Raw genomic sequence first — 25,788 nt, forward strand, 5'->3', positions numbered from 1 at the left:
ACGAGGGGGAGGGGTACAAAGGAGGGGCTCATTTAAAATTTAAATTATTTGCACACTCTGAGCCAACACATATATCTTGGTATTGATCGAAGCTCTTTGGAAGCTATTTACGTTTTCAGCCCACCTATAAGGCTGAGATTTATACTGCGTTTGGTGTTTAACTAGCCTCTTAATGCATCCTGTTGAGCCATAGTGTTGGTGGGTGTATTGTAAATTTTAGCCTTGGCGCTAAATGGATTTGCTTAGTGGAGTTGAATTTAGGCCATTAAAATAAATAAATAAAATGAATAAGAGGGACTTCCAGGCCCTTCATGTCATATTAAAATCAAGCAAAGCCAGAGAGACACAACCTCTGGAGTCATGATTGGGTTCTGTGTGCCAGGTTTAGGGCGTGAAGGAGTCCTTTCGGTACGGACTCACACAGTGAACACCAGCAGTGTGGACTTAAGGGAGAGACTGTGGTGCAGCATGGGTATGTCCTGAGTTGAAGTTAAGAAGACCTGAGTTCACACCCTGACTTTATCTGCACGCCCATAGCTGGATCTGCTTTTTCCCAGTTTCTAATTGAGTGTGGTCTGGCCCGGTGATTAGGTAAAGTCCCAGTGTCCTGAAACCGATCTCATCCCCTTGAATATGTTGCCCGCATTTGCCTGGACTCTGACATCGGCCCAGCCCCGGGGTTGGAAGGAGAGGACAACAGCTCTCAGCCATCTAGGGCTGACCTCAGAGGCATCTCTTGTTTAAGTGACCCCTGAGAATCGTGGAAGATCTCAGATTCGTCCACATTCCAGTGAAGCTAACAGCTTCCGTGAAGTCTCAGGCTGCCAGGATCCAGGCTAATTGGAACACAGGCCCAATATTTTCCGAAAAGATTCAGTATAGATAAAAAACTTATTTTGGGAAAAAAAAAAAAAAAAAAAAAGCTTATTTGCTTATTTTGTCTGCTAGAGATAGGTTAAAAAAAAAAAAAAAAAAAAAAAAGAGGTTCTGAAATCACCAGGTAATTTAGAGCCTTTTGGTATTCTGGTTCCCTGGAATAACAGCATTTTCCTCCGCAGTCAGGACAGAGATGGTAGTCATTTGAGCTGGCTTCTTACCGCGACTCACGGCATACCGGTCATAAGCCACTGTGAAGAGTGGGTGGCCACTGAAGTTTTTCTCTGGAGGAGGAGCAGCAGGTCTGCGAAGGCTGGGTGACCAGAATGTGGGTGGCTCCTGGAGCAGATCTGTGAGGATAAAAGTGCCAGCAGCCCTTTCTCTCGCCTCAGATGTGTCAGGCGAGGTCTCCATCGCTCTCATTCAGCCTCAGTCTTTTGATATGCACCTTCAGCATTTCCTGAAGATGGCGCAGTCCTCTCTTCACAAGGCATGGGCTGTCGTCTCTGACACTGCCCGGGCCTGAGATAGGACGTGAACTCGGTTTCTCCACTTTTTACCCACCCTGACCTACCCTTTCAATGGCCCTAGCTCTGACCTTGACGTAGACACTCGTGGATCCCGTCAGAGGAGTTCCATATTCTTGAAAAGGTCGGGACCATGGGAAAGCAAAGGGCAAAATGGGGAGAATATAAACAGATGTTTGTGTTTGTGCACATCCTTCCTCGTCCCTTTATTTTTTCAGTCGAGAAATATTTGCCAGGCATCCTCTCAACAGGCTGAGCAGGTCTTTGGCAGAGCGATGTGTTAGCAGTCAAGGTAAATGATACAGCAGGCCTACTGATTCCTTCCAGCTGAACTGTGGGGTGCTAGGGGTGCGTGTGCCAGGTGGACACAAACTGTTTGAGCAGAACGTATAAATGCCAAGTAAAGGAGTTTGGACATTATTATCCAGGACATTGGCTTATTGAGAGGATTTGGGTCAAGGGAGTGCATTCCATAATTTGTATACTAGAGTTTTCTGATGAAATCTGAGAAGATTGGACCTGGATGAGCTTTGAGGCACAGGGATGGCACAGCTGCCCTGGGTGAGAGATGGCAAAGCCCCCAAATCATGAGTAAATTGGGAAGTAACTTATTAATAATTCATTGCAAGTGAGATGACCATTTCCCTAAGGGGCCATTTCCCAAAATTTATAATCCCTCCATGTCCTACATACACATACACCCCTACCTCACATACACATACACACACCCCTACCTCATACCTCCCACACATGCACCTCCCACATACACACTCCTACCTCACACTCACACCCTTACCTCATACACATACACACCCCTACCTCACACATACACATGTGAGGTAGGGGTGTGTATGTGTAGGTGAGGTAGGTGTGTGAGTGTGAGTGACCCGGATTCTGGTCACCCAGCCTTTGCAGACCTCACCCCCACACACACCCCTACCTCACACCTCCCACACATGCACCTCCCACATACATACCCCTACCTCACACTCACACCCTTACCTCACACCCCCATACACACCCCTACCTCACACACACACACACACACACACACACACACCCCTACCTCACACCATGCCTCTACACCACAGTGGCTGTGCTCATTCATTTCTGAAATATCAATTTTAAAAATGCATTTCAAAAACTGTAGAAGTTACCATGACCCTCTTCAGTTTCTCTGAGAACATGGTCTCTTCAAAACCCTGGACATGGCCGAGGAACCGGAGAAAGAATCAATATTGCTGACTCTACAGTCATTCAGCTTCCCTCACTTCAGTCCAGGGGGAACACTGGCTTCCTCTTTCCCCCGGAGTACGTCTGCCGAGCAGGGGAGAAGTTGCCGCAAACCTCTTCCATGCGGCTTGGGCCCTCTTCAAAGCAGTGATACTATTACAGCAAAAAGTCCATGCGAATGCTCACCCCATGGTAAAAATCCATTTAAACAGGCTCTGGTTTATTTACTGTAACCAGAGCAGCGTGGAACTGGAGCTAGGATAATTAAGCCCTAATTCATCAACACTTGGGGAACAGCACGTTTTGAGTGGAGAATTCCAAAATGGGATGGCTGGACTGGGCCAGACTGGCCTTGGCTGGATCCCTGGAAGGAGCAAACATTATCCTGGGTCGCCTGCTCATTCTGACCCACACAGCCATCAGGCCTTCATCTGGGTTCAGGAGACTATCGGGCCAGCTCGGCCCAGTCAACTAGTCTGTCCCCTTGGAGGTTTCTGTGTACCCCTCAGGGGCTGGTGTAGGGGTGGTCTGATGCTGAGAAAGCATGACCATCCTCTGTTTGCCTGGCACTGTGCTACTTTTTAAAACTGAAATTGGATTCTAGGTTCCAGGCCAAGCCCAACTTTCCTAAGAGGGTACGCTGAGAAAATAGCCATTCTGAGTGGCTACCTGGGCATTTCACAGAATGACAAACTCTTCCCACCCAGAGTCTGGACATTTAGATAAAGACCTTAGCATCAGAGCTTAGGAGTTCTACCACAGATTCCCAGCTGGCTTTTCCTGGGGTGCCTTTTAAAATAGCCAGTTAAAGTCCAGTCTGTGAAAAATGAGTGACCGCTTCCCCAGCTGTCTCCTGAGTCATAAGTGCTTGGTACCCTGCCCTCCACTTGTGACCTGGGATGGAGGGTTGCCTCCCCCAGCTGGCTGCATTCCTCTCTTGGGACTTGTAAACAACAGACCTTAGGACTCTGCTTCCTGTGAATGTACTGAAGCCGTGCCTTCAATCAAAATGACCTTGGAGTTTCACTTCCCCAGAATGCCCCACCTCTGAGGAAGCTACGTGGGGACCCCTCTTGGGCAGCTTGTGCCTCCTTATCCAGCAGGTCCTAATCGACAAGTTCTTCACCCAGCCCATGGGTGGCTGCAGGTCTTCCAGGCTCAGAGGGAGCTGGTAAGATTTGTTGCCAGCCTATTCTCCACACAGCATTTCTGGCCAATGCCTCTGGTACTGTTGGTAGCTCCCTAGAGACTCAAAAAAAACAGCAGTCTGGGGATGAGATGTTCTGCTGTCCTTTGTACCTGCCCTCCCCTAAGCGCCCTGGCATAATTCCCACAGCTCTGCCCCTCCCTTGGCTTCCCTCAAGCTTCCCTCTTTGTGACTCGCCCGGGAAGATGTCTGTCTTCAACTAGCTGTTGACTCCAATTTTCATTCGTTTATTGATTCATTCGTTCAATTGAGAACTACATCTTGGTGTGTTTATTTATATTACAGACATAGCCTTAGGTCTGGAGTGAACAAAATAACATCTCTGCTCTCATGGAAATTATATTCTAGAGGGGGTAAGGGAAAAGAAAAAGTGTATTTCAGACTTGGAAAAAAATGAAGGATAAGGGAAACAGAACGTGAAAGTGGATGTTATGTTATGATGGTCAGAGGAGGGGGTCAGAGGAGGTGTCTATGACAAGACCCCATTGGAGCAGAGACCTGAAGAATGGGAGGGAATAATCTTTGGAGGTATCGTTGGGAAGAGTTTAGGGTTAGAAGGAGAAAAGTAAGTGCAAAGGCCCTGCGGTTGGTTCATGAATGGCATATTCCAGGAAGACTTCTCTCTTATTTCTATTTTATATACATAATGTATAACTTTGTTATAATTTCCCATTTGCCTTTTCCTTGGAATGAAGATAAGAGACCTTGGTTTATTCATATATATCTCCCAGGGCTTACTACTGCTCTTGGAATATAGTTGGTGCTTAATAAATGCTTGTTGAAAGAAGAATAATCTCATTAATATTCCTAGCAATCATATGAAAGTATGTATCATTATAACTTGATAGACAGAGGAAACAGAGAAATTAAGTAATGCTTATGTTTGCACAGCTTGTACATGAGAAGTGCTGTCTAGATCCCCTCTCTAAGGACCAGAACGAAAATTCTTTCTCAACAGTCTTACTTGTGGAGTCAGAACGTCTCTTCCTATAAGCCTCAGGTCATGTACCTGTAAAGTAGAGTTTGTGTCATGGCAACAGGGATCCCAAAGGCCTGACTCTGCCTACCTGCCTGTCTGCCTTTCTGGCTACCTCCCATCATGTCCTGGGGATTAATGAATGCTGCATTCATGACTCTGGGCTTGCCCTGAAGCCCATCAGAGAGTGTTACTTGAGCAGAGCAGAACTTAGGTAGAATCCAAGTGGTGTTGGGTCCATCTCTACAGCTGGGCAGTGGAAGGAAGAAGAGACCACTGTGGAATACTGGTGAGAGCTGGAGCAGGGTGCGGAGTGCAGAGAATTGAGGAAGGCAAAGGGTCTTGGGAGGGAGAATGGAGAGATTTTCTGTCTACACACCCAGCTGTGACCAGCAGGGCATTCAGTGGGGTCCAGGGAGGTGAGAGAGAGGGGACAGTGGCTTCCCTCCTGGCTGGGCTGGGCAGGTGACACAGTAACAGGGACTGCTGAGATCAGGGACAGTTGGGCATTGCCTGTGGAGTCTACAGTGGGCCGGTGTGGGCACCAGTAGACACAGGGTCCGGCCAGTCTGGTGGTGTGCCCCAGGTCCCAGGCTCTGGTTGGTTTACTCCAGGACTGGATGTTTGCTTTGGAAGCCCTGGAGCATTAGTCTTGGCCTTAGCATGATTCCCCGATGGCCGTATGGCCAGGCCAGAACACCTGAAAGTCATTAGGTTGGGGTCCTATTTTGTTCTCACATTTCCAAGCAGTGACCTGCAGCCATGTGTGACCGGCTAGGCACTTTATCAACTTGCTTTCCCCAGCCCACCCCACCCATTCACCTTTCCCATTTCCTCTATCCCTGCCCAAGACCTACCAATCGTCCAAAACTGAGAGCTAACAGGGACCCTTTTCTTTCCTCTTTAATAAATATTTGTAAGGATTTTCACAACCTTTTATATTAATCTTCTTCATTTTTCCATTAATGAGGACTATGAGGCTCAGAGTGGTCAAGTGACTTGCTCAGAATTACACAGCTGATAAGATGCAGAGTCTAAGTAGAAGCTGAGGCTTAGCTGATATCAAGAGGCTATTGAAGTGTGGGCATTATACAATCATCTACCACAAATACCCTGGCCAGTCTGCATTGGTACTTCCCATCAGTGATGCCCAAGCCTATGTTTTCTCCTAATGTGAACCCAGTGCTTAATTTATCTGGCCAGCAGCTACGAGAATTCCTGTTCTCATTTCAGTGTATTTGCAGCCACATGGGGAACTTATGAAATTTACTTTCTTTTTAAAAATGTGTCTTCTACATATCAGGGAGATCACATGATAGTTGTCTTTCTCTGCTTGACTTATTTCACTAAGCATGATACGCTCTAGTTCCTGGGGATAAAAATATATGTTTATAAAAAATAAAAAATTAAAAAAAATGTGTCTTCTAGACATATATATTTTCTAGCCTTTGTTTGTATTTTTTTTTTAAATCACAGTTCTCTACCAGAGACATATTGTCCCCCAGAGAACATGTGGTCATGTCTGAGGACACTCTTTGGTTCTCACAACTGGAGCAGGAGGGTAGTTCTAATGTCTCATGGGTAGAGGTCAGAAGTTCTGTTCAACACTCTATAATGTATAAAACAACCCTCCACAATAAAAAAATTATCCAGTGCAAAGGGTCAACAGTGACAAGGTTGAGAAACTGTTCTAAAGTCATAAATAAATGCATGTAATACTTTGTGTAGATTATTATATATGGAAAAATAAATACCATTGACAATATGGCACTATGAATCACTGATGGGGTGTTACGGAAACTTGTGCCAACTTGTCCCGGCATCCTGTGTGCATCTATTCCCAACGTCAGCTTCAGTGACAATGTCAATAGCTTGAAATTGGCCATGATGGGAATATTTACACCATGGAAATTGGCAAATACTGCATATTAGGGCTTTGGGGTTTTTTGTTTTTGTATTTTTCTGTTTTTTTTTTTTTAATTTTGTTTTGTTTCCTTTTGGAGAGTCAGTTTCATCACACCATTAAGAACTTTCTGTGTAACAAAGATTGTACATTGTCATTTAATCCTCACAATACTGTGCTGTAACTAATATCATTACTCCCCAATTTAATATTAGGAAATGAGGCACAGAAAACTAAAGCAACTTGTCATATATAATATCATTGTTTAATGGTGGAGACAGGATTTGAAACCAAGCAGTCACTCTCCAGAGCTTTTGCTTTAAGCATTACCTGCCTGGCCAAACATTAATTAGAAACAACTGTGATACACTGCGTATTCCTGAGTTGGCCCATCTGAGACAGAGAAATGGACATTTGTGTTTAGTGCATCATATTCCAATATCATCTTACAAATTTGATATCTTGATAAATGATAGCATTTGTATGAAGTACTCTCTTTTGGGTAAATAGGTATTTACAATGAATGAAGAGTAAACAAACTAATTACAGAGTTCTTAAAAATCTTAAAAGTATCTGTCCTTCAAATTGTTACCTAAATTTACTTTTTCAATGAGATCTTCTCTAATCAATATTTTAAAATTGCAACTTAAAATTTTGTCCCCCAAAGCACCCCTGATCCTCCTTCCTTCTTTATTTTCTCCAAAGGACGTGTTCCTTAAGGCTGTGTATTTTTGTTTCCACTTCAGCATCCCCAACACTTAGAACAACATGTAGTACATTGTATATGTTCAAGAAAAGATTTGTTGAGTAAATAGCTAACTGACAAATGCAGATGTTTCTCCAAAATAGAAGATAACCCCATCACTGATGAAAAGGTTCCATGTTTGATTCATATTTATGACAAATACAGAGAAAGGTGGAATCTTCCCTTAGACAAACGGGTTAGACATCTTTCCAATAGCCAAAATTGGAAAAGACAAACTGGACACCTGAAACAGTGGTGCTGGTTTAGCTGGACTGATGCTGCTCTTCTGAAATAATTGGAAGTTGGGGTTTTCTCCCCACGTCCTCCCAGAGCACTAGCATTCACCATCATGGTCTTTGGGATGAACTTGGGGCCCATAGAACAGCCAGGTATAGGTATGAAATATATGCATACAAAATGGAATCTACAATGCCGAGCTGTGCAGAAGGCTATGTTTATTAAAGAGGGACCTCCTTATGACTGTCGGCTCCATGAACAACCCACAGGAATAGATGTTCAAAATGTCCTCTTAGAAAGGAGCATAGTCTTGGTTAATGCCTCAGCCTACTGATATTAGATAACTGTAGAGAGTAGGGCTGTCAGGTGTAGCAATAAAAAATACAGGATACAGACCATCTAGTTAAGTTTGAATTTCAGAATACACACACACACGTGTGTATATATATGTCTATACATGTATATATAACATATAATTTAAAATATATATGACATATATGTGTTTAAAAAGTATTTATTGTTTCTCGTTCATCTGAAATTCAAATTCAACTGGATATTCTATATTTAATCTGGCAACCCTAGCAGGGAGCTCAGGCCAGACACCAGAGTTGCTTGGTTACTGTCGGGGACTCTGCCCCACAGAGTGCTGAGGAGGCGAGGATGGAGACCAGGCACAGGAAGCAGTCCCAGGACACGATCAGTCAACAGTGTTGAGCACAGGCTGTCCCTGCCTTCTGCCTCAGAGAGTCATAATATTTGAGAATCATGTAGTCCCATTCCTGGCATTCACCTAAAACTCTTGTTTTTTTTTTCTTTTCTTTTGTTTTCATTTCTACCTACATTCAGTGGTTTCCTTCTCTCTACTGCTATTGTGGGAACATTGAGAGTCATTCTAAAGCCTGGCTGATTCACAGAACACATGGGACATTCCTAAAGATACAGATTCCCAGGCCCCATCTAACAAGCAGGTCTGAGATCAGACCTGAGATTCCGTTTTCAAAAATCTCTTTAGGAGGTTCTGATAGTTAGCCATTTGGGGGAGCCACCTGAATACCTCAGTTCTATCAGACAGTCTACACTATTGAAGAATCTTGGAATTCAGTTTCATGCGGACAGGTATCAAGGCTGGAAGGAAACTTGGCCCACCTATGGAATGGGAGCAGCACTGGGAAATAGGGCCTAGGATGTTGTGCAAGGAAGGACCAAAGGAGGGTGATAGCAAACAAAACAACTCACAGTGGATCTTGGACTTTTGATGATTTGATAGTTGGCTGATGATCTAGAAGTTGGCTCGTGCTCTAGCTGTCCAGCCAGAATCTTGAACTGTGTGTCATTCGTCCATTTTACCCAAAGACCTTCCTTTTTTTTGGACTAAAGATAAAGGTTTGGATAGCTTCTTCAAAATGAGAGTCTCCAAAATGGGGTGGTGGAGTCGGCTTATACCAGGTCACAAGAGTGATTGTTAAACTTGCAGAAATCTTTGGTGCCAGTTCTTATCATGACCTTTTTTTTTTTTTTAAGATTGATTTACTTATTTTAGAGAGAGAGCATGAGTGAGGGGCAGGGGCAGAGGGAGAGGGAGAAGTAGACTCCCCAGTGATCACAGACCCAATGACCCTGAGATCATGACCTGAGCTGAAGTCAGGAGTCGGATACTTAACCAACTGAGCCTCCCAGGTGCCCCTATCATAGCCTTTATTAAAAATCAAATTAATGAACTCACAAATAAGTTGCATTAAGAGCAAAGGTAATAAATACTCAAAATTCATTGCTTTCTAATTGTTTACTACATGTTATTATTGTCTACGTTTGTGAGGTTATCTACACCTATTGTGTTCATGTGGTGCATTCACTGTTGAATGGAGTGCTCTTGTCCGCTTATTGTCAGTATCCATGTTTAGTGATTTCTCATTGATAATATGAAATGGGCCCTAATGGGAATATTTACATCATAGGAATTTGCATATGCCACAAATCAAGGTTGGTTGGGTTTGGTTTTGGAGGTTTTTTGTTGTTTGTTGTTGTTGCTGTTGTTTTCCCAAGAGAACTAGTTGTTGACATTTGCCAGCACAACACTGGAGTCTCTCCTCCCCACTGAAACTTGACCAGACTTGGAACAATGAAGAATTAAAAATAATGATGTCATGAATCCTTAAATGCCTTTACCTCTTTGATGAGAAAAGTCATTCAAAGGAAAGGCAGACACTAGTTTCTGACACTTTGGCTTTTTTTCCCCTTGTCTGAAGATTTAAGTAAACAAAAAGTTGTCTTTTTCCATGCCAAGACTTCAAGTTAGAGTAGTTGAGTCTGACATACCCTGAAGTAAGAGGGTACATTGGAGAGATGCCAAAGGAGTGGGAAAACTAGCAATTAGGCAGTGCCTGGGATTTTGTTACACAATTCTTGTGTGCCTGTGTTTTTATGTTACATATATAATTTTATATATATATATATATGCATATATATGCAAATGATCTTTATGTGTCCATATTTCCCCTTTATCAGTAGATTACGCTGAAAGAGAGTGAGCTTAGAAGTTAGATAGCCTGGATTTGAAGGTCTCAAATCCAGGCTATCTAATTAGTGATACTGTAGAAAGTTTCTTTTTGTTCCCTTGCCTACAAGTTGGAGATAATAGTATACCCCTCATAATCTATATAGAGGATATGACAGAAATTGGCACAATTCATTCATCCAATTGCTTTGCTTAGTAAATATACTTCATTTAGAGAACACAGAAAAGCAGGTGAATGCAGTCTGCCCTATGGAAATCATAGTTTTATAAGAGAGACTGGCGTTAAACATTTTGCTTAAAATAATTTTGCTTAAAATAATTTTGCTGTTGTAATGATGAACCTACTGAAAGAGGGTACATGTCAATTAAGCAAAACTGAAGAGTCAGGAAGAATGTGGGCACTCCAGAATATTCAGTTTTCTTTCTCTCTCCTGTCTTTCCCTCTCATAGCAGCCAGTATCCATCCCTGCCCACATGTCTTGGGCCACATCCCTTCCATTTGCTCAGAATATGCCCCAGGGTCTACAAGTCTTTGCTTATAGCTTTTCTCCAAAGCAGCTGAAGGCTGCATGTCCTGCTGCAGACAGACGGGCAATGCTAGAAATAAACCCCCTGGGAACAGTTTCCCCAACACAAGGAATGATTCTGGGCCATTCATTGTCTGCCAGAGTTTCCTCCATAGACTCCAACTCCAGGTGCCCACAGTACTGTCTGCTAGCACACATTTTTTGGCTGCTGTCCCTTTTTGTCACTTCCCCATTCCCCTACAGCTGTTGTACCATCCAAATAAACTATTTGTACCAACACTTTGACTCAGATCTGCTCTTCTGAGAGCCTAAACCAAGAAAGCTTCTCTCAAAAGTATCTGTGTCCCCACACTGGGCACACAATGTGGTCCCCAAATTACGAACAGACTTCTAGGAATAGATTGGTTATATAATATAAGATCTAAACCAGGACCATGTGGAGAGTGAGGGGGGCCAACTATGCCCCCTTCACTTGAAAATATGCCAAGAGGACAACAGACATAAACCAGAACTATGCTGACAAACATGGTCCGCCTGTCTTGGAGAAGCCTCAACACTTCTGCTAGAATGTCCAGGCCAGAGTTCTGCGGGCTAACCAGGGGGCTCTGGGCATCCCTCAGGAGACAGCGGCATGGGCACTTAGGTCATTTCTCAGAACCTTGGGGCCTCCCATTCCCAGAGCAGTAGCTCACCCCATGCTGGGGAAGCTCATTTCAACCTAAGCACTCACAGAAACTCACCATTTTTAGGGGGAAAACAAAACAGATCTGTCAATGTCTGTCACCTCCTTTGTGCAGCTGCACTTTTTTAAGAGCCAAGGAGTCCCCAGTGAGTGTGGATCACACCAGTGCATGAGAAATGATTGACTCGGAGAACTTTGCAGAAATGACCACTGATGTTGGAATCATACTTGACTGGGTGTGTTTCCTGTGCACACTGGGGCTGCTGTGGGTGTGCTGGGGACAGGGAGGAGGGATTCTCAATGAAGGAAGTTTCTATGCAAGCCCCGCAGCCCACACAGATCAGATTTCAGCTTCAATTTGCTCATTCCCCTTGCGTTTTTCTTTCTCCCCAAACATTTAAACTCAGAGAGCTATATAAGTTCAAATGTTCTTTTATAGAGTGAAATAAACAGCTTTTATAGCCTGAAAACAGCAAGCTTGGAGATCAACCGTTCACCACTGAAGCAGGCGTGTTTAAGTCGAAGAAATAGATGGCATTCTCTTCCTTATTGTTAGCTATATTTTTCCCCAAAACTAATAGGAGGTAGCGTGTAAATTAGCTGCCTTCCAAGTTGCCAGGGAAAGAAGTTAATGCAGCCTCTGGGCATTTTGCTACAAGGCTGCCCCCCTCTGGCTCCCACCACAATGTGATTTGTGGAGAAATCAAGTATGTTTAAGAAAGAGCAGTTCGGAATTCAGGCAAGTCAAGGTCATGGTCTCAGGAGCTGGTCATTCTTTCCCCACCTTCTAGTTACCACCTCTGTCTTCTCAACGCATCCTACACTTTCCTCTAGATGCCAAAATATGTAACTGAGTTTAAGGTGAACTTTTGAGTTTAAGGTGAACTTTGGCAACCTATGGTTCCAAACTACACATGATGGACGGGTTAGGTTGAAAGGCAGAGAACATGGAGAGGACAGACGAAGGCTAGCACTGACCTTTTCACTCCAGACACCATTTATTAGCACCGTGCCTTTAGGAGTCTATCTTCATTTGGGGATAAGGAAGCCACTGGAACATTCATGCAGGAGGTAGAGACTAATGCTGGATATACAAGGGGTCCCAAATCTTGCATATCTGTGCTCACGTAGCCAATTCTTGTCTATTCATTTAACAAATAGCATACTGTGGGCATATCACAGAGTTGCCCTCAGGCTATTCCAATGCCCTGATCCTCTCTTTCACCAGTAGTTATAATTAGACATTGCAACCTCAGAAAGCATCTCTCTGCAATTGCCCTGATTTTCTAGCCACATTCTTAATCAATCTCGAGCATGCACTCCAGAAACACAAGTTGCTTTGCAGTGATTCCCAAGGTTCATTTTCTTCAAGCAACTGAGGCTCTCTTCAACCCCTTCAGCCTAGAGGACCTTTCTTTCTTTTAATCTTTAATCTAGTCTCTTCATCTCTAATCTAAAATGCTTAAATTAATTTGTTAGGGCTGTTGTGACAACACTGCACAGTTTCGGGTGGCTTAACCACAGAAATTTCTTCTCTCAGAAGGCTGGAAATCCAAAATCAAGATATCTTCCTCCTGAAGGTTAAGGGAGAATCTGACCCATCTCTCTCCCTTTGCTTCCAATGGTTTGCTGGCATTCTTTGGAATCCCTTGGCTTTTAGAAGCATCACCCCAGTTTCTGACTTTAGCTTCACATGGCATTCTCTCTACGTATAAGTCACTACATCCAAACTCACCCCTCTATATGAGGATATCAGTCACTTTGGCCCACCCTAATTACCTTGCTTAACTAATTATATGTTCAATGACCCTATTCTCAAATAGGTCACATTCTGAGGTATTAAGGGCTAAGACATCAACATAGAAATTTTAGGGGGATGCGATTCAGCACCCTTAACAATGATCATTCCATGAGTCAATACAATAGAGTTGGGAGCTCCCCCTACCTCCCTGGGCACACATTTAATTCTTTCAATGACCACAATATAGTAGTGACTTCACTGAACTTCAACTGTTTGTTCAACTAGCTCCTACACTTGCTTGTAAGTTGTACGAGATCATGACCCCATCTATACCCTTCAGCCTGTGGATGCTCAGTGAATGTTTCTTGAATAAATACTAACTCATTCAGAATTGCCTCCTTTTTGCTAAGCGCTAGAGGAGAAGCATGAAGAGCAAAGTCATAAAGGGTTCCACCAGCCAACTCCTCTTATGGACCAGTCATAAGAGATCCCTGCTCCCAGGTTAATTTCTTCTGGCATTCTCCCCTTAAAGTCATCATCCGTCCACTCCATTTCTACTGCTTTGTTTTTCTTTCCTTTATTTCCTACCCTGCTTACACCCTGCTGCCACCAAGACACTTACCACATATGCCCCTGATGTGTACTGAATCTAAGCAGCTATTATCATGAGGTTAAGGGAAGTATGGAAAACTGGGAGCTTATCAAAATATTCTTAATACAATTTATAGGCTGTCAGCAGTTGTTTATGCCTTCCTATTAATCCAGGGATTTATATTTATTTTGTTCTGATGATATAATATGATGTATAATTTCTTTTGAGAGTTTGGAATTGCTTTGTAGAAATATAGGAATTGGGTCATGAATCCTAATGTCTTGCTGCCAACAGGCTTTTGTCATGCTGAGGAGGACGTTTCATGTCTCTTCCCATTCCGAAGAGAACATTTCACACCCCAGTGAGTTAATAAAAATGGAGAGTGTGTGATCGTGATCTTGAGCAGGCTTTCTGGGAAGCTCTTAGTTGAGGTTACATTTTCTAGACACATTTGAAGTCCTTGCCAAATCCATAGCCCTTGATTTGGAAATGCTACTCCCATTCCATCCTAAGGGAGAGGCTGGGGCAGGCATGCTTTGCACTGGTTGACTCTGCTTTTTGGTCCTACCTGAAAAGTGTATAGGAAGATATCCAAGTAAGGTGGGGCCAATCAGCTTCACTCTTGAGAATATAAACTAAGCCTTGTAGAATGAGCAGTAAGATTGGGATTGACTCTGGATCAATAAGGTCATAGAAGGGCTAGAACCAGTATTGCTCCCACAAACCATGTGCTAGCCAAAGTTATAGGGAAGTGGAAATGTACAGCCTTACAAAAGAAGTGGGCTGCACAGAGAAGACTATAGTCTGTGTGCAGGGAAAACAAAGACACAGAGCCACCTTGACAAACATCTAATATCAGGTTGACTACTGACACACTTCCCTTTAACATGCTTCTTTGGGAGGTCTTCTATTTATTGCAACAGTGAAGTCCACGATGAAGATCCTTTTGTGTGGAAGCTCCAACCAAAAAAATATAGCATAGGGCTATTCTGATGGAGGGTTCAAAGTAGAGATAACTTTGGTGATCTGTGTATTAGTTACCTATGCCACATAACAAATTATCCCCAAGAAGTGTCATCAAACAATAAGCACTTATTCTCTCATCCAGTTTCCATGATGTAGAATCCAGGAGTAACTTAGTTGGGTGATCCTGCCTCCTAGAATACAACTTGGCTATTGGCCAGGTTTGCCTTTGTCTGAAGACTTGACTGGGTTGGAAAATCCACTTGCACTGTATCTTAGTTACCTGTCTGGCAAGGTAGTGCTGGTATTTAGTAGCACTAAAGCTAGTGCTACTGGTTTAGAAGCCTCAGTTCCTTGCTAGATGGGCCTCTCCATAGGTCTGTTTGCATATCCTCGTGGTAATAGCAGTTGGCTTTTCCATAACTGGTGACCCAAGTAAGAGTTAAGTAGAAACAATTTTATGACTTAGCTATGGAAGGGCCACCTTAATTTTGACCACATCCTATCAGTTGCATAGGTCAGCCCTATTCAGTGTGAAAAGTGACTGCACAAGATAAGAAAAGCAGTTGAGAGTCACCTTGGAATCTTGGATACCACAGTCTGTGACCAAGAAAGACACCAATCTAATTTATAAGAAAGAGAAAAGTGAGGTAGCTTCTTTCTCCCATACTGTTCCCAGATGTTACTTATGTATACACACTCACCTACCTTCCAGACACACCAGTCTCTATACCTGTGTTCATACTATTCCCATCTTGCCAATGCCCTTCCTTCCCTCTTCCTTCAACTCCCTATGCATACTTATCCTTCAAGACCCTATTCATGTGATCTATCAGCCCCTGGGAAAACAGTCTGTGCCCCTCAGTGTTCTGTGTAATTCCTGCATTGCTCTCATATTACATCTATTCCATTCAGTGGCTCTGTCTTGAAAAAGAAACTATGCTATGTATTATAGACAGGAAATAAGGTAGAGATTCATTATACAGTTGTTGGAAGAGTGAGAAGCCAACAGGTATGGTCTGAACATGGGCTAAGGCCTCAACTGGGATGCACATTCCTGCAATGGAGTCTCAGCCTCTGGGTTAATCTCCAGACTTTCCTAGAACCACCAGCCACAGCTCAGGGTAGCACCATCCAGCGAATGCTGAAATGTGCAATGCTCCATAATTCCAAACCTGCACTGGGAACATCTTAGAATATGTGTTCTTTCCCCAGGCCTTCAAATTACTAAGTGATCCTCATCTACCACTTTGTGGTGAATAAATCCAGAGTGATTCCCTGGTAGGACTAAAGTGGAGCCTTATGTGTTTTGGGGCCAAGGACCACAAGTCTTCCCTTGCGTTTTCCACTCAGCCTGCTCAGACAGAAAATGGATCAGCACATTCCCTTTTTGGAAGCAGGGGAAAACATGCTCTGGGGAGGGGTGTGTGTGTGTGTGTGTCCCTTGAACAGGAAAAGCATCTACCAGGCCCTAGGGATGGATGACACAGTGCTGTTGGAGATGCGTTTAACACAGTCTTGATGCAATGTTGTGTTGGTCTCTCTCCACTCCTGAGAATTAATCCCATCAACTGAGATTTAATGCTGTATATTATGCACCTGGCACCATGCTAACCCCTTTATAACATGAAGGTGAAAAGTTAACAGTGGTGGCAGGACTGGAATCAAGGAATCTCCAAATCTAGCCCCCCACACTGCCCAGAATGAGTGCCAAGTCCTCAGGATATTCTCGATTCTTCTGCCCTGCCATTTGCTTACCTTTTAAAGGACAAAGATGAGAGTATAGGTTTTAACCCCATTACCCATTCAGTCAGTCAACAACCATCTTCCTAAGGGCAGGGAGGTGTACCTGAGACCTTCCTTCACCCCAGTTTACCCAGTTATTGCCAGTGGTGTCAGTACTCCAGTGGGCTCAGAATATTTCCCACTCCCTAATATTCTCAAAAGTCCCAGATTACACAGCGTGTAATATGATCACTCCATACAGAGGCAACATTTGCTGCAGTTTCTGGAACATGGTCGCTTCATGCTAAATACTGGTTACTTACTAGGGAACAGTATCATGCCCAAGCTGTGGTGATAACCCCTAAACACAGTCTGTGCTTCTCAGAGGAAGCAACTAGGGCCCTGACAACCAGAAATGCCCCCTGCTCCGTGCCTCTTACCCCGATATCCTGACACTTCCCCTTTTAGGAACAACAGTGGGGCCAGAGGTTCAAGTACCCATGGTTTAACCCCATACTTCCCAGCCTGAAAACCATACACCCTTGGTCTGCGTCCCTAGCACCAAGATGTGGCCTGTCCTCCTACTTTCCCTGCTTTGCCTTCTTCCTATCACTCTCTGTGCCTGTGTCCTCTTCCTTCCCCTGAGTCTGGCCCCTAATAATGCTTCCTTCTGATGAAAATCCCGAGCCCTGTGGGACCGCAGAGTAAAGGAATGTCAGCATCAGCCAGGCCTGGGGCATGCTGGTGTCAGTGGCCTCAGCCTTCTCTGTGGTCACTGCTGGCCCAGGTTTAAAGGCATTAGTCAGTCCCGACCACACCCCCATCCTTGGGGGCCCACACCTTTGATCCCCTACACCGCTTTCTCCATAACCACATCCCAGCTCTTGCAAGTTATAAACTGCCACGTCTGCCCTCTTTGGATGCCTATGGTGTTTGTCTGTCTGTTTCTTCCATTTCACAGTTGAAGGCTTTATACACATTGGCCCAGACCCTCAACACCAGTACCTGGCTGGCCCTTTCTCACTTAATATATCAACTGGCAAGCCATCCATTCCAAACAGAATTCCCATGACCACTCCCTCCTAAAGCATCCCTAAAGCACACAGTTTATTACAAGTTAAATTGCTGTATTAAGCATTGTCATTTGGCTTCTCCACTGGACTAAAAAGCCCACAAGGCCAGGTACAATGCCTGACTTTCCACCATAATCTGTCCATACAGGTCTGGTAGGTCACTGTTGATGAGATACGGATATACTTACTCTGCACTTCACGCTATCTTCCAGGGCTATGACTTCATATTCTCCAAAAAGAGTCACTTAGTGTTTCTCTTTTGCATCCAGCTGGGGAATGATTTCAACTTTCTTTGTCCTTCTGACACCTCCTCGGAGTTCACAGATCCTCTGAGGCTGAGGACAACAGCTCATGTTTGCATGTGGTTATTTTATCATCCTAAGATGAGCTGTTGATTGTTATGACTGAAGGGGACTGGACAAAGGTGGGGGTTATGGAGATTATTGAATATTGAGGGGTACTCTGTGCCATGAACTGGGCAAGGATCTTCACAGACTTCAAAACTATGCATGGACTTAGACTGTTTGACTGCTATAACAAAATACCATCAACTCTGTCACTTTTAAACAGCAATCTGTTTCTCACAGTCCTGGAGGCTGGAAGTCCAAGATCAGGGCGTCAGTATGGTCAGGTTCTGTTGAGAACCCTCTTCCAGATTGCAGACAGCCAACTTCTCATTCTATCCTTGTGGCAAAAAGAGAGCTAGCTAGCTCTTTGGCCTTTCCTTAGAAGGGCACTTATCCTATTGACAAGGGCTCCACCCCCCTGATCTAGTCACCTCCAAAGGCCCCACCTCCAATTACCGTCACCTTAGGGGTTAAGTTTCAACATACGAGTTTTGGGGAAGGCACAAGTTTTTAATCTATGGAAGCAACTAATGAAAGTCATGGGGTGCTGCCTGGCTAACAGTGATTTGGTATCTAGAAGGCTGTCTAGAAGTGCTACTTTCTATGGTTTGGTAAGTGTTACCTTTGGTCTCTGCAACACTAATTTATCACCTCTTGCTTTTTAAGGTTACAATTAAAAGAAACCTCAACTCAAACGGGCTTAAATGATAATAGAATTCAATGGCTCATGTAACTAAGCATTTCAGTTATATCCACTTTGTGTGGTGTGGTCCAGGATTTAAATGTTATATTAAGGAACTGGTTTCTATTTAGGCATTTCTTGGCTATGCTTGTTAATTGTGGGCAACATTTTCAAAAAGCTCTTTTCATATCTGTTGAGGACCACCAACAGCTTCTGAGGTTCATATCCTTCCTCATTCCTATCCAACGTATGTGTGGGGAGCATGTAGGAAGCTTGTGGTTTCATCTTCTGGAGAAATAGGCTGTCCTCCCCTTACAACTTCCAAAAATGTCCCCTTAGGCTAAGGATTCTGGCTCGGTTGTATGCTGGGTCCTAAGGGCATCACTGTGGTCCAGATGGAATGGGTTGTCCTAAGTCAACTAGAGACTCTGTCCTAATGGTCAACCCCATTGCAAGTGCATGGTAGGAGGAAGGGAGAATAGTGAATTCCAAATTCCCAATTAGAAATCAGCACACTATTGGAAAAGAAGCCAGGAGTGAGCACTGGGAAGAGAACCAAGGGATGTTCTTGTGATAGTCCGCCTATAGAGTCATGATGGTTTGCTTAGAGGTCAATCATTAGTTTGTTCATTAAGGTGACTTTATTCTAGCATCTGCCATATACCAAAGGAGCTAAGGATGCAGAGAAATAACTGCTAATGAGCACTCACAACCCAAAGAGGAAATTATTATCTCTTTAAACAATATGTCAAAGAGGTGGCAGTTTCTTAAAGAGATGTCTGGTTTTCCTGGCAGAAAGTATTGTGTGAGGGTAGGCAGTAGAGGGAAGGCATTGTAGGCACGTATAATGGCATAAAGTCCTGAGCAAGCAGGGTAGGTCCGGAGAATAGTGGAAAGATCTTTTAAGGTAGAGGCCAGGAAGGAGGGATGAGAGTGGTAGGCAGGAGGGAAGGACCCAGGGAGGGCCATGCCATGTTGGCTAGATGCACCTCTGCTCAAGGAACTGGTGGTGCTTTCAGTGGATCTTAACCACAGATTGGAAAGAACTGGCTGAACCATTAGGAAGCAAATATTTTCTTCCTAATTTTTGTCATCAAAGAATATAAATAGTACATGACTTAAAAAGTTGAAGTTTTAGAAAATGAAAAACATACAAATACTTGTCACCTAGGTAAGATACTACTAACTATTTCACAAAAAATGGAAAACAGAATAAGTAAAACAGGCATAAATATTTGAACGCTGTCTTTTTTTCTTTCTTTTCTCTCTTTTTAATTGAAGTATGGTCAACATGCAATATTATGTTAGTTTCAGATGTGCGACATAATGATTCAACAATCATGTACATTACGAAATGCTCACCACAGTAAGTGTCGTCACCATGCAACATTATTACAGTACTATTTACTGTATTCCCTATGCTGTAATTTTCATCCCTGTGACTTATTTATTTATAATTTATTGATTTTTTTTCATCATTATAAGTGTACTCTTTAATCCCCATCACCTATTTCACCCATCCCCCCACCCATTTCCCCTCTGGGAACCATCAGTTTGTTCTCTATAGTTAAGAGTCCATTTCTCAGTTTGTCTCTCTCTCTCTTTCTTTCCTTTGCTCTTTTGTTTTATTTCTTAAATTACACATATGAGTGAGATTACATTGTATTTGTCTTTCTCTGACTGACTTACTTCCCATAGCTTTACACTTTCTAGTTGTTGTTTCAAATGACAAGATTTCATTCTTTTTTTGTGGCTGAATGCTGTTAAATTGTATGTATATATACCACATCTTCTTTATGTATCTATCAATAAACATTTGGGCTGCTTCCATAATTCGGCAATTAATTAATTAATTATTAATTAATTAATTATTCGGTAAATAATGATGCAATAAACATCAGAGTGTGTGTATCTCTTTGAAGTAGTATTTTTGTATTCTTTGGGTAAATACCGAGTGTTGCGATTGTGGATCATAGGGTAGTTCTATTTTCAACATTTTGAGGAACCTCCATACTGTTTTCCACGTGGCTACACCAATTTGCATTCCCACCAATAGTACATGAGGGTTCCTTTTTTTCCACATCTTGCCAACACTTGTTGTTTCTCGAGCTGTTGATTTTAGCCATTCTGACAGATGTGAGGTGACATTGCATTATAGTTTTGATTTGCACTTCTTTGGTGATAAGTGATGTTGAGCATCTTTTCATGTGTCTGTTGGCCATCTCTCTGTCTTCCCTAGAGAAATGTCTGTTTATGTCTTCTACCAATTTCTTAATCAGATTATTTGGGTTTGGGGTGTTAAATTGTTTCATTTCTTTATATATTCTGGATACTCACCCTTTATCAGTCATGTCATTTGCAAATACCTTCTCCCACTTAGTGGGTTGCCTTTTAATTTTGTTGGTTCTTTCCTTTACTCTGCAGAAATTTTTTTTATTTTGACGTAGTCCCAGTAGTTTATTTTTTATTTTATTTCCTTTTTCTCTAAGAAACATATCTAGAAAAATATTGCTATAGCCAATATCAGAGAGATTACTGCCAGTATTCTCTTCAAGGATTTTTATGGTCTCAGGTCTCACAGGTGTTTAATCCATTTTTTTAAAAGATTTTATTTATTTATTTGACACACAGAGAGAGATCACAAGTAGGCTGAGAGGCAGGCGGGGGGAGCAGCAGAAGGCTATCACGGGGCTCGATCCCAGGACCCAAAGACCATGACTTGAGCCGAAGGTAGAGGCTCAACCCACTGTGCCACCCAGGAGACCCTCTTTAATCCATTTTGAGTTTATTTTTGTGTATAGTGAAAGAAAGTTATCCAGTTTCATTCTTTTGCATGTGGCTGTCAGGTTTTCCCAACACCATTTGTAGAAGAGACTAGACTGTCTTTTTCTCATTGTATATTCTTACCTGCTTTGTCAAAGAATTATTGATCATACAATTGTAGGTTTATTTCTGGGTTTTCTGTTCTATTCCATTGATCTATGTTTCTATTTTTATGCCACTACCAAACTGTTTTAATTACTACCACTTTGTAATATAACTTGAAATCTGGAATTGTGATACCTGCACTTTTGTTTTCTTTTTCAAGAATTCTTTGGCTGTTTGAGGTCTTTTGTGGTTCCAGACAAATTTTAGGATTGTTTTTTCTTGTGTGAAAAATGCTGTTGATATTTTGATAGAGATTGAATTACATCTGTAGGTGGCTTTGGATAGGATAGACATGTTAACAATATTTGTTCTTCCAACCCATGAACATGGAATGTCTTTCTATTTATTTGTGTTGTGTTGAATTTCTTTCACCATTGTTTTATAGTTTCCAGAGTACAGGTCTTTCACCTCTTTGGTTAAGTTTACTCCTAGACATTTCATTGTTTTTGATGCAGTTGTAAATGGGATTTATTTTCCTCATTTCACTTTCTGCTGCTTCATTATTAGTATATAGGAATGCAACAGATATCTGTACATTGATTTTGTATCCTGCAGCTTTACTAAATTCACTTACCAGCTCTGGTTATTTTTTGGTAAAGTCTTTAGGGTTTTCTATATACATTGTCATGTTATCTACAAATAGTGAGCGTTTTACTTCTTCCTTACCGATTCGGGTGTCTTTTGTTTTTATATGTTGTCTGATTGCTGTGGCTAGGACTTCGACTACTATGTTGAATAAAAGTGGTGAGAGTAGACATCCTTATTTTCCTGACCTTAATGGGAAGTCTTTCAGTTTTTCTCCATTGAGTATGATATTGACTGTGTGTTTTTCATATAAGGCCTTTATTATGTTGAGATGTGTTCCCTCTAGACCCACTTTTCAGAGATCTTTTTTTTTAATTATTTTTTTAAATTTCTTTTCAGCGGAACAGTATTCTTTTTTTTTGCACCACACCCAGTGCTCCATGCAATACACGCCCTCCCCAATAGCCACCACGTGGTTCCCCCAACCTCCCAACCCCCCCCCCCGCCCCTTCAAAACCCTCAGGTTGTTTTTCAGTGTCCATAGTCTCTCATGGTTCACCTCGCCTTCCAATTTCCCTCAGCTCCCTTCTCCTCTCCATCTCCCCATGTCCTCCATGTTATTTGTTATGCTCCACAAATAAGTGAAACCATATGATAACTGACTCTCTCTGCTTGCCTTTTCAGAGATCTTAAAATGAACAGCTCTCTTCACAACTAAACAAACTAAACATTTAAAATTTTTAACAAAAAAGAAGAGAAAATGGAGAAAATTCTAGTCATATATGTGGAAGAAAATATCTGATATCTTCAGTATTAAAAGAGACCTTATACATCAGTTTTTTTTTTTTAAGTTATAAAGAAATGGTCCAAAAAAACCCCTGAGAAATAATAGACAGTAAGACTGTGAATATATTTTTAACCATATTGTTGCTAAAATAAATGCAAACTAAATTAAGTTATAAGTTTTCTATCAGAATGACAAAGAATTTTTGTTATTTTTATTTTGTTCATTTTACATGACACTTACCAGCACTGACATACATGATCAGAAATGTACATACACGGATGTTTATCTCAGCATTTCTTTTGTGTTGTTGTTTATTTAAGTAATCTCTACACCCAATATGGGTTCAAATTTACAACCCCACGATCAAGAGTAACAGCTTCTTCTGACTCTGATCCAGGCAGGTGCCCCAGAAAACATTTCTATAAGAAGAAATAATCTAATGTTCAATAACAGATAAAATTAAGTCAGGGCTACCTATATGGAATGACACTATTCAGTCAATTAAAGTTGTTGTGGCTGATAAATATTTATGGCAATGGAAAGATAGACATTATACAGTTTAAGAGCATCTGAGTATGTTTCAATATATTATGTACATTATAACACCATTTTTGTTAAAATTTAAATATATATTTAATATTTTATACTTATAAATTTAAACTTGTAAATTTAGATATATCTTATATATTCTCAAGATAAAAATGCTGGCGCTAAGAAAGCCAAAGAACAAGATATTTATAGACTCTTTCGTACTTATCTCTGAGTGGTAAATTTATGGACCTTCTCTTTCATTATTTTGTATATCCACATTTTCTCTCATTCATTCCTTCTTTTTTTCCTCTCTCTTTTATTCTTTTAAATATTTAACAGATCACAAGTAATGAAAATTTTCATTTACGTGATTGAGTCATTTAACTTACATGCGGTGCATGTGATAGCCAGATTGGATGAGAAAAAGGTGGTCAACAGAGGTGGAACATTGAGGTGTGGAATGAAAGCCCAGGATGAGAGGAGGGGCCTGGCAATGGGGCCAGCACTGCCCAGGGTTCTCATCCACTCTGCAGGAAGGCAGGATAAAGCCCACAGGGATACAGCTTAATACAAGCTACAGATTACATTACATTACTACATTAATGCAATCTACAGACAATTTTAAGGGGTGGGGGTTCACAGGGACAGATGAGAGAAAGCCTAGGCACATTAACTTCTTTTTTTCTGCTAAATGGGGACAATAGCCCTTCCCCTTGTCTAAGAGTTTTCATGAGGATCCAAATGTTCTCTGAATATGAGGTGCTTGCACACTTTAATGCCATCAGACATGACTATCCTGGGAGTGATAAAGGAGTCATGGTTCCAGAGTCGCAGTCCTCTCTGTAGATTAGGAATCCTGGAGAAACAGAGGCTGTCTCCCCATCCAGTCCCTCCCCACCACCCTAAAGGCTCACCCTTTTGTGGAGTTTGGTCCAGCCTGGTCCTACGCACTTCTGCAGACATTAACTCATTTATTCACACAAGGAAACTGAGACATACTGCAGGCTTGTGGGGACGATGCATGGCTATTAGGGAAAAGAACAGGGTTTGGAACTTAGGCATTTTGAACCCTGAATTTGTGCTTTAAGCACTGTTATTCTATATTGTGTGTCTAGTCCTGAAAGAAATGGGACGAGTGGATGGAGAAAAAGACACGAGGGCTAGGGAGGAGGGAATAGGATGAAGCTTTGTGCTGTGCGGGTGACGGGCAGTATTGAGACATGTCAAATGAGGAGCATTTGCTCCTATTTAACTCACCGTGGGTTGGTCCCATCCCTTCTATAGCAAGGAACAGGCCGTAGGGGCTTAAGCAGAATGAGAAACTCTTGCCTCTGTCACCAAGGAGCTAATGGGGAGAAGCAGTTTCTAGCAGCTAAGTTTGCTCCAATAACCAGGGAAGATTCTGTTTAAAGAATATTCTCTCTGTCATAAATTCACAAATGATTCTGTCTGCCTGGCTCAGAAATGTGGAACTTGACCTTGCCGGGAGGAAGAGATGCACCCTCATGGCCCAAGGCATCCCTGAGGGCAGGGTTCTGCCGGAAATCTTCCTCCACAGCAGCTGTAGACATAAAGCCCAGGGTCTAAGGGTCTCCTAAACCAGGTGTCTATTCTTGGACACCTCCCTCTGCTGGTGCAGGGCTCCCCTGGGTGCTTAAGAATTCCTGGCCCAGTGAATTTACCCACAGTACAGGCTATCCTGCCATAATGTTGCCAGAAGTCTGGCCTCCAATCTGGGACGAGCATGGTGGAACTCAGCTGTATGTGCTAAACCTTGCCTATGGCCCCACAATTCCACTCTTATTAATACATCCAAGAAAGGGGAGTTTGATGTTCACTGAAAGGATACTCAAAAAAATAAATAAATAAAAAATAGAAGGTTCATTCAAACAGCCCCAAACTGTTAACCATCCAAAGGTCCACCAACCAAAGAGATGAAGCTATTGTGGTCTATCCATCCCGTGGACCGCTGGCACACACGCACAAACACAGATGAGCCTCCCACGTGTGCTGAGGGAAAAGGCCAGTCACAGAGACAGCACACCGACTGAGTGCATTGAGGTGAAAATTAAGAACAGGAAAACTAATTGTAGGACCAGAGGTCAGAGAGTCCCCTCTACGGGCAGGAGCAGGTGGGAGCCCTGTGGTGGCTAGCAATGTCCTCTGCTGTGATGGGAGTGGTGGTCTCACAGGTGTCTGCCTATGTGAAAGTCCATCCGCTTCCACAGTTGATTTGGGGATTTCACTGTACATCAGTTTTGTCTAATAAATGGCTGAGATACTTGGACTTCCGCTGTCTTGTTTAGTGTGTCCCTGAAACTATGTCTGGATTCCAAATGTTTAGAAGTTGATTAATGGATCTTCAGATCACAAGAGCACCCCCCCAAAGCCAAAGCATATTCTAAAATGCTGAATAATTTTATCATGCTTCCAATACTTCAGGCACCTTTGCATTTGAACACAGAG

At 42.4% G+C, this 25,788-nt stretch overlaps 1 long non-coding RNA gene across 3 annotated transcripts in view; it reads left to right on the forward strand.

The window, feature by feature from the left end:
• Window positions 1-25,788, forward strand: part of LOC131808005 (uncharacterized) — a 79,610-nt gene that overhangs the window by 41,874 nt on the left and 11,948 nt on the right. For 2 of the 3 annotated variants that reach the window (XR_009344644.1, XR_009344645.1), the window contains exon 4: window positions 1,059-1,281. The exons of the other annotated variant lie outside the window; for it this stretch is intronic. This is a non-coding gene — a long non-coding RNA (uncharacterized LOC131808005). Of the gene's footprint in view, window positions 1-1,058; window positions 1,282-25,788 lie in introns of those variants that run through there. 3 annotated transcript variants of the gene reach the window in all.

This window comes from Mustela lutreola, chromosome 9, assembly GCF_030435805.1.
Source record: "Mustela lutreola isolate mMusLut2 chromosome 9, mMusLut2.pri, whole genome shotgun sequence".
NCBI lineage: Eukaryota > Metazoa > Chordata > Mammalia > Carnivora > Mustelidae > Mustela > Mustela lutreola.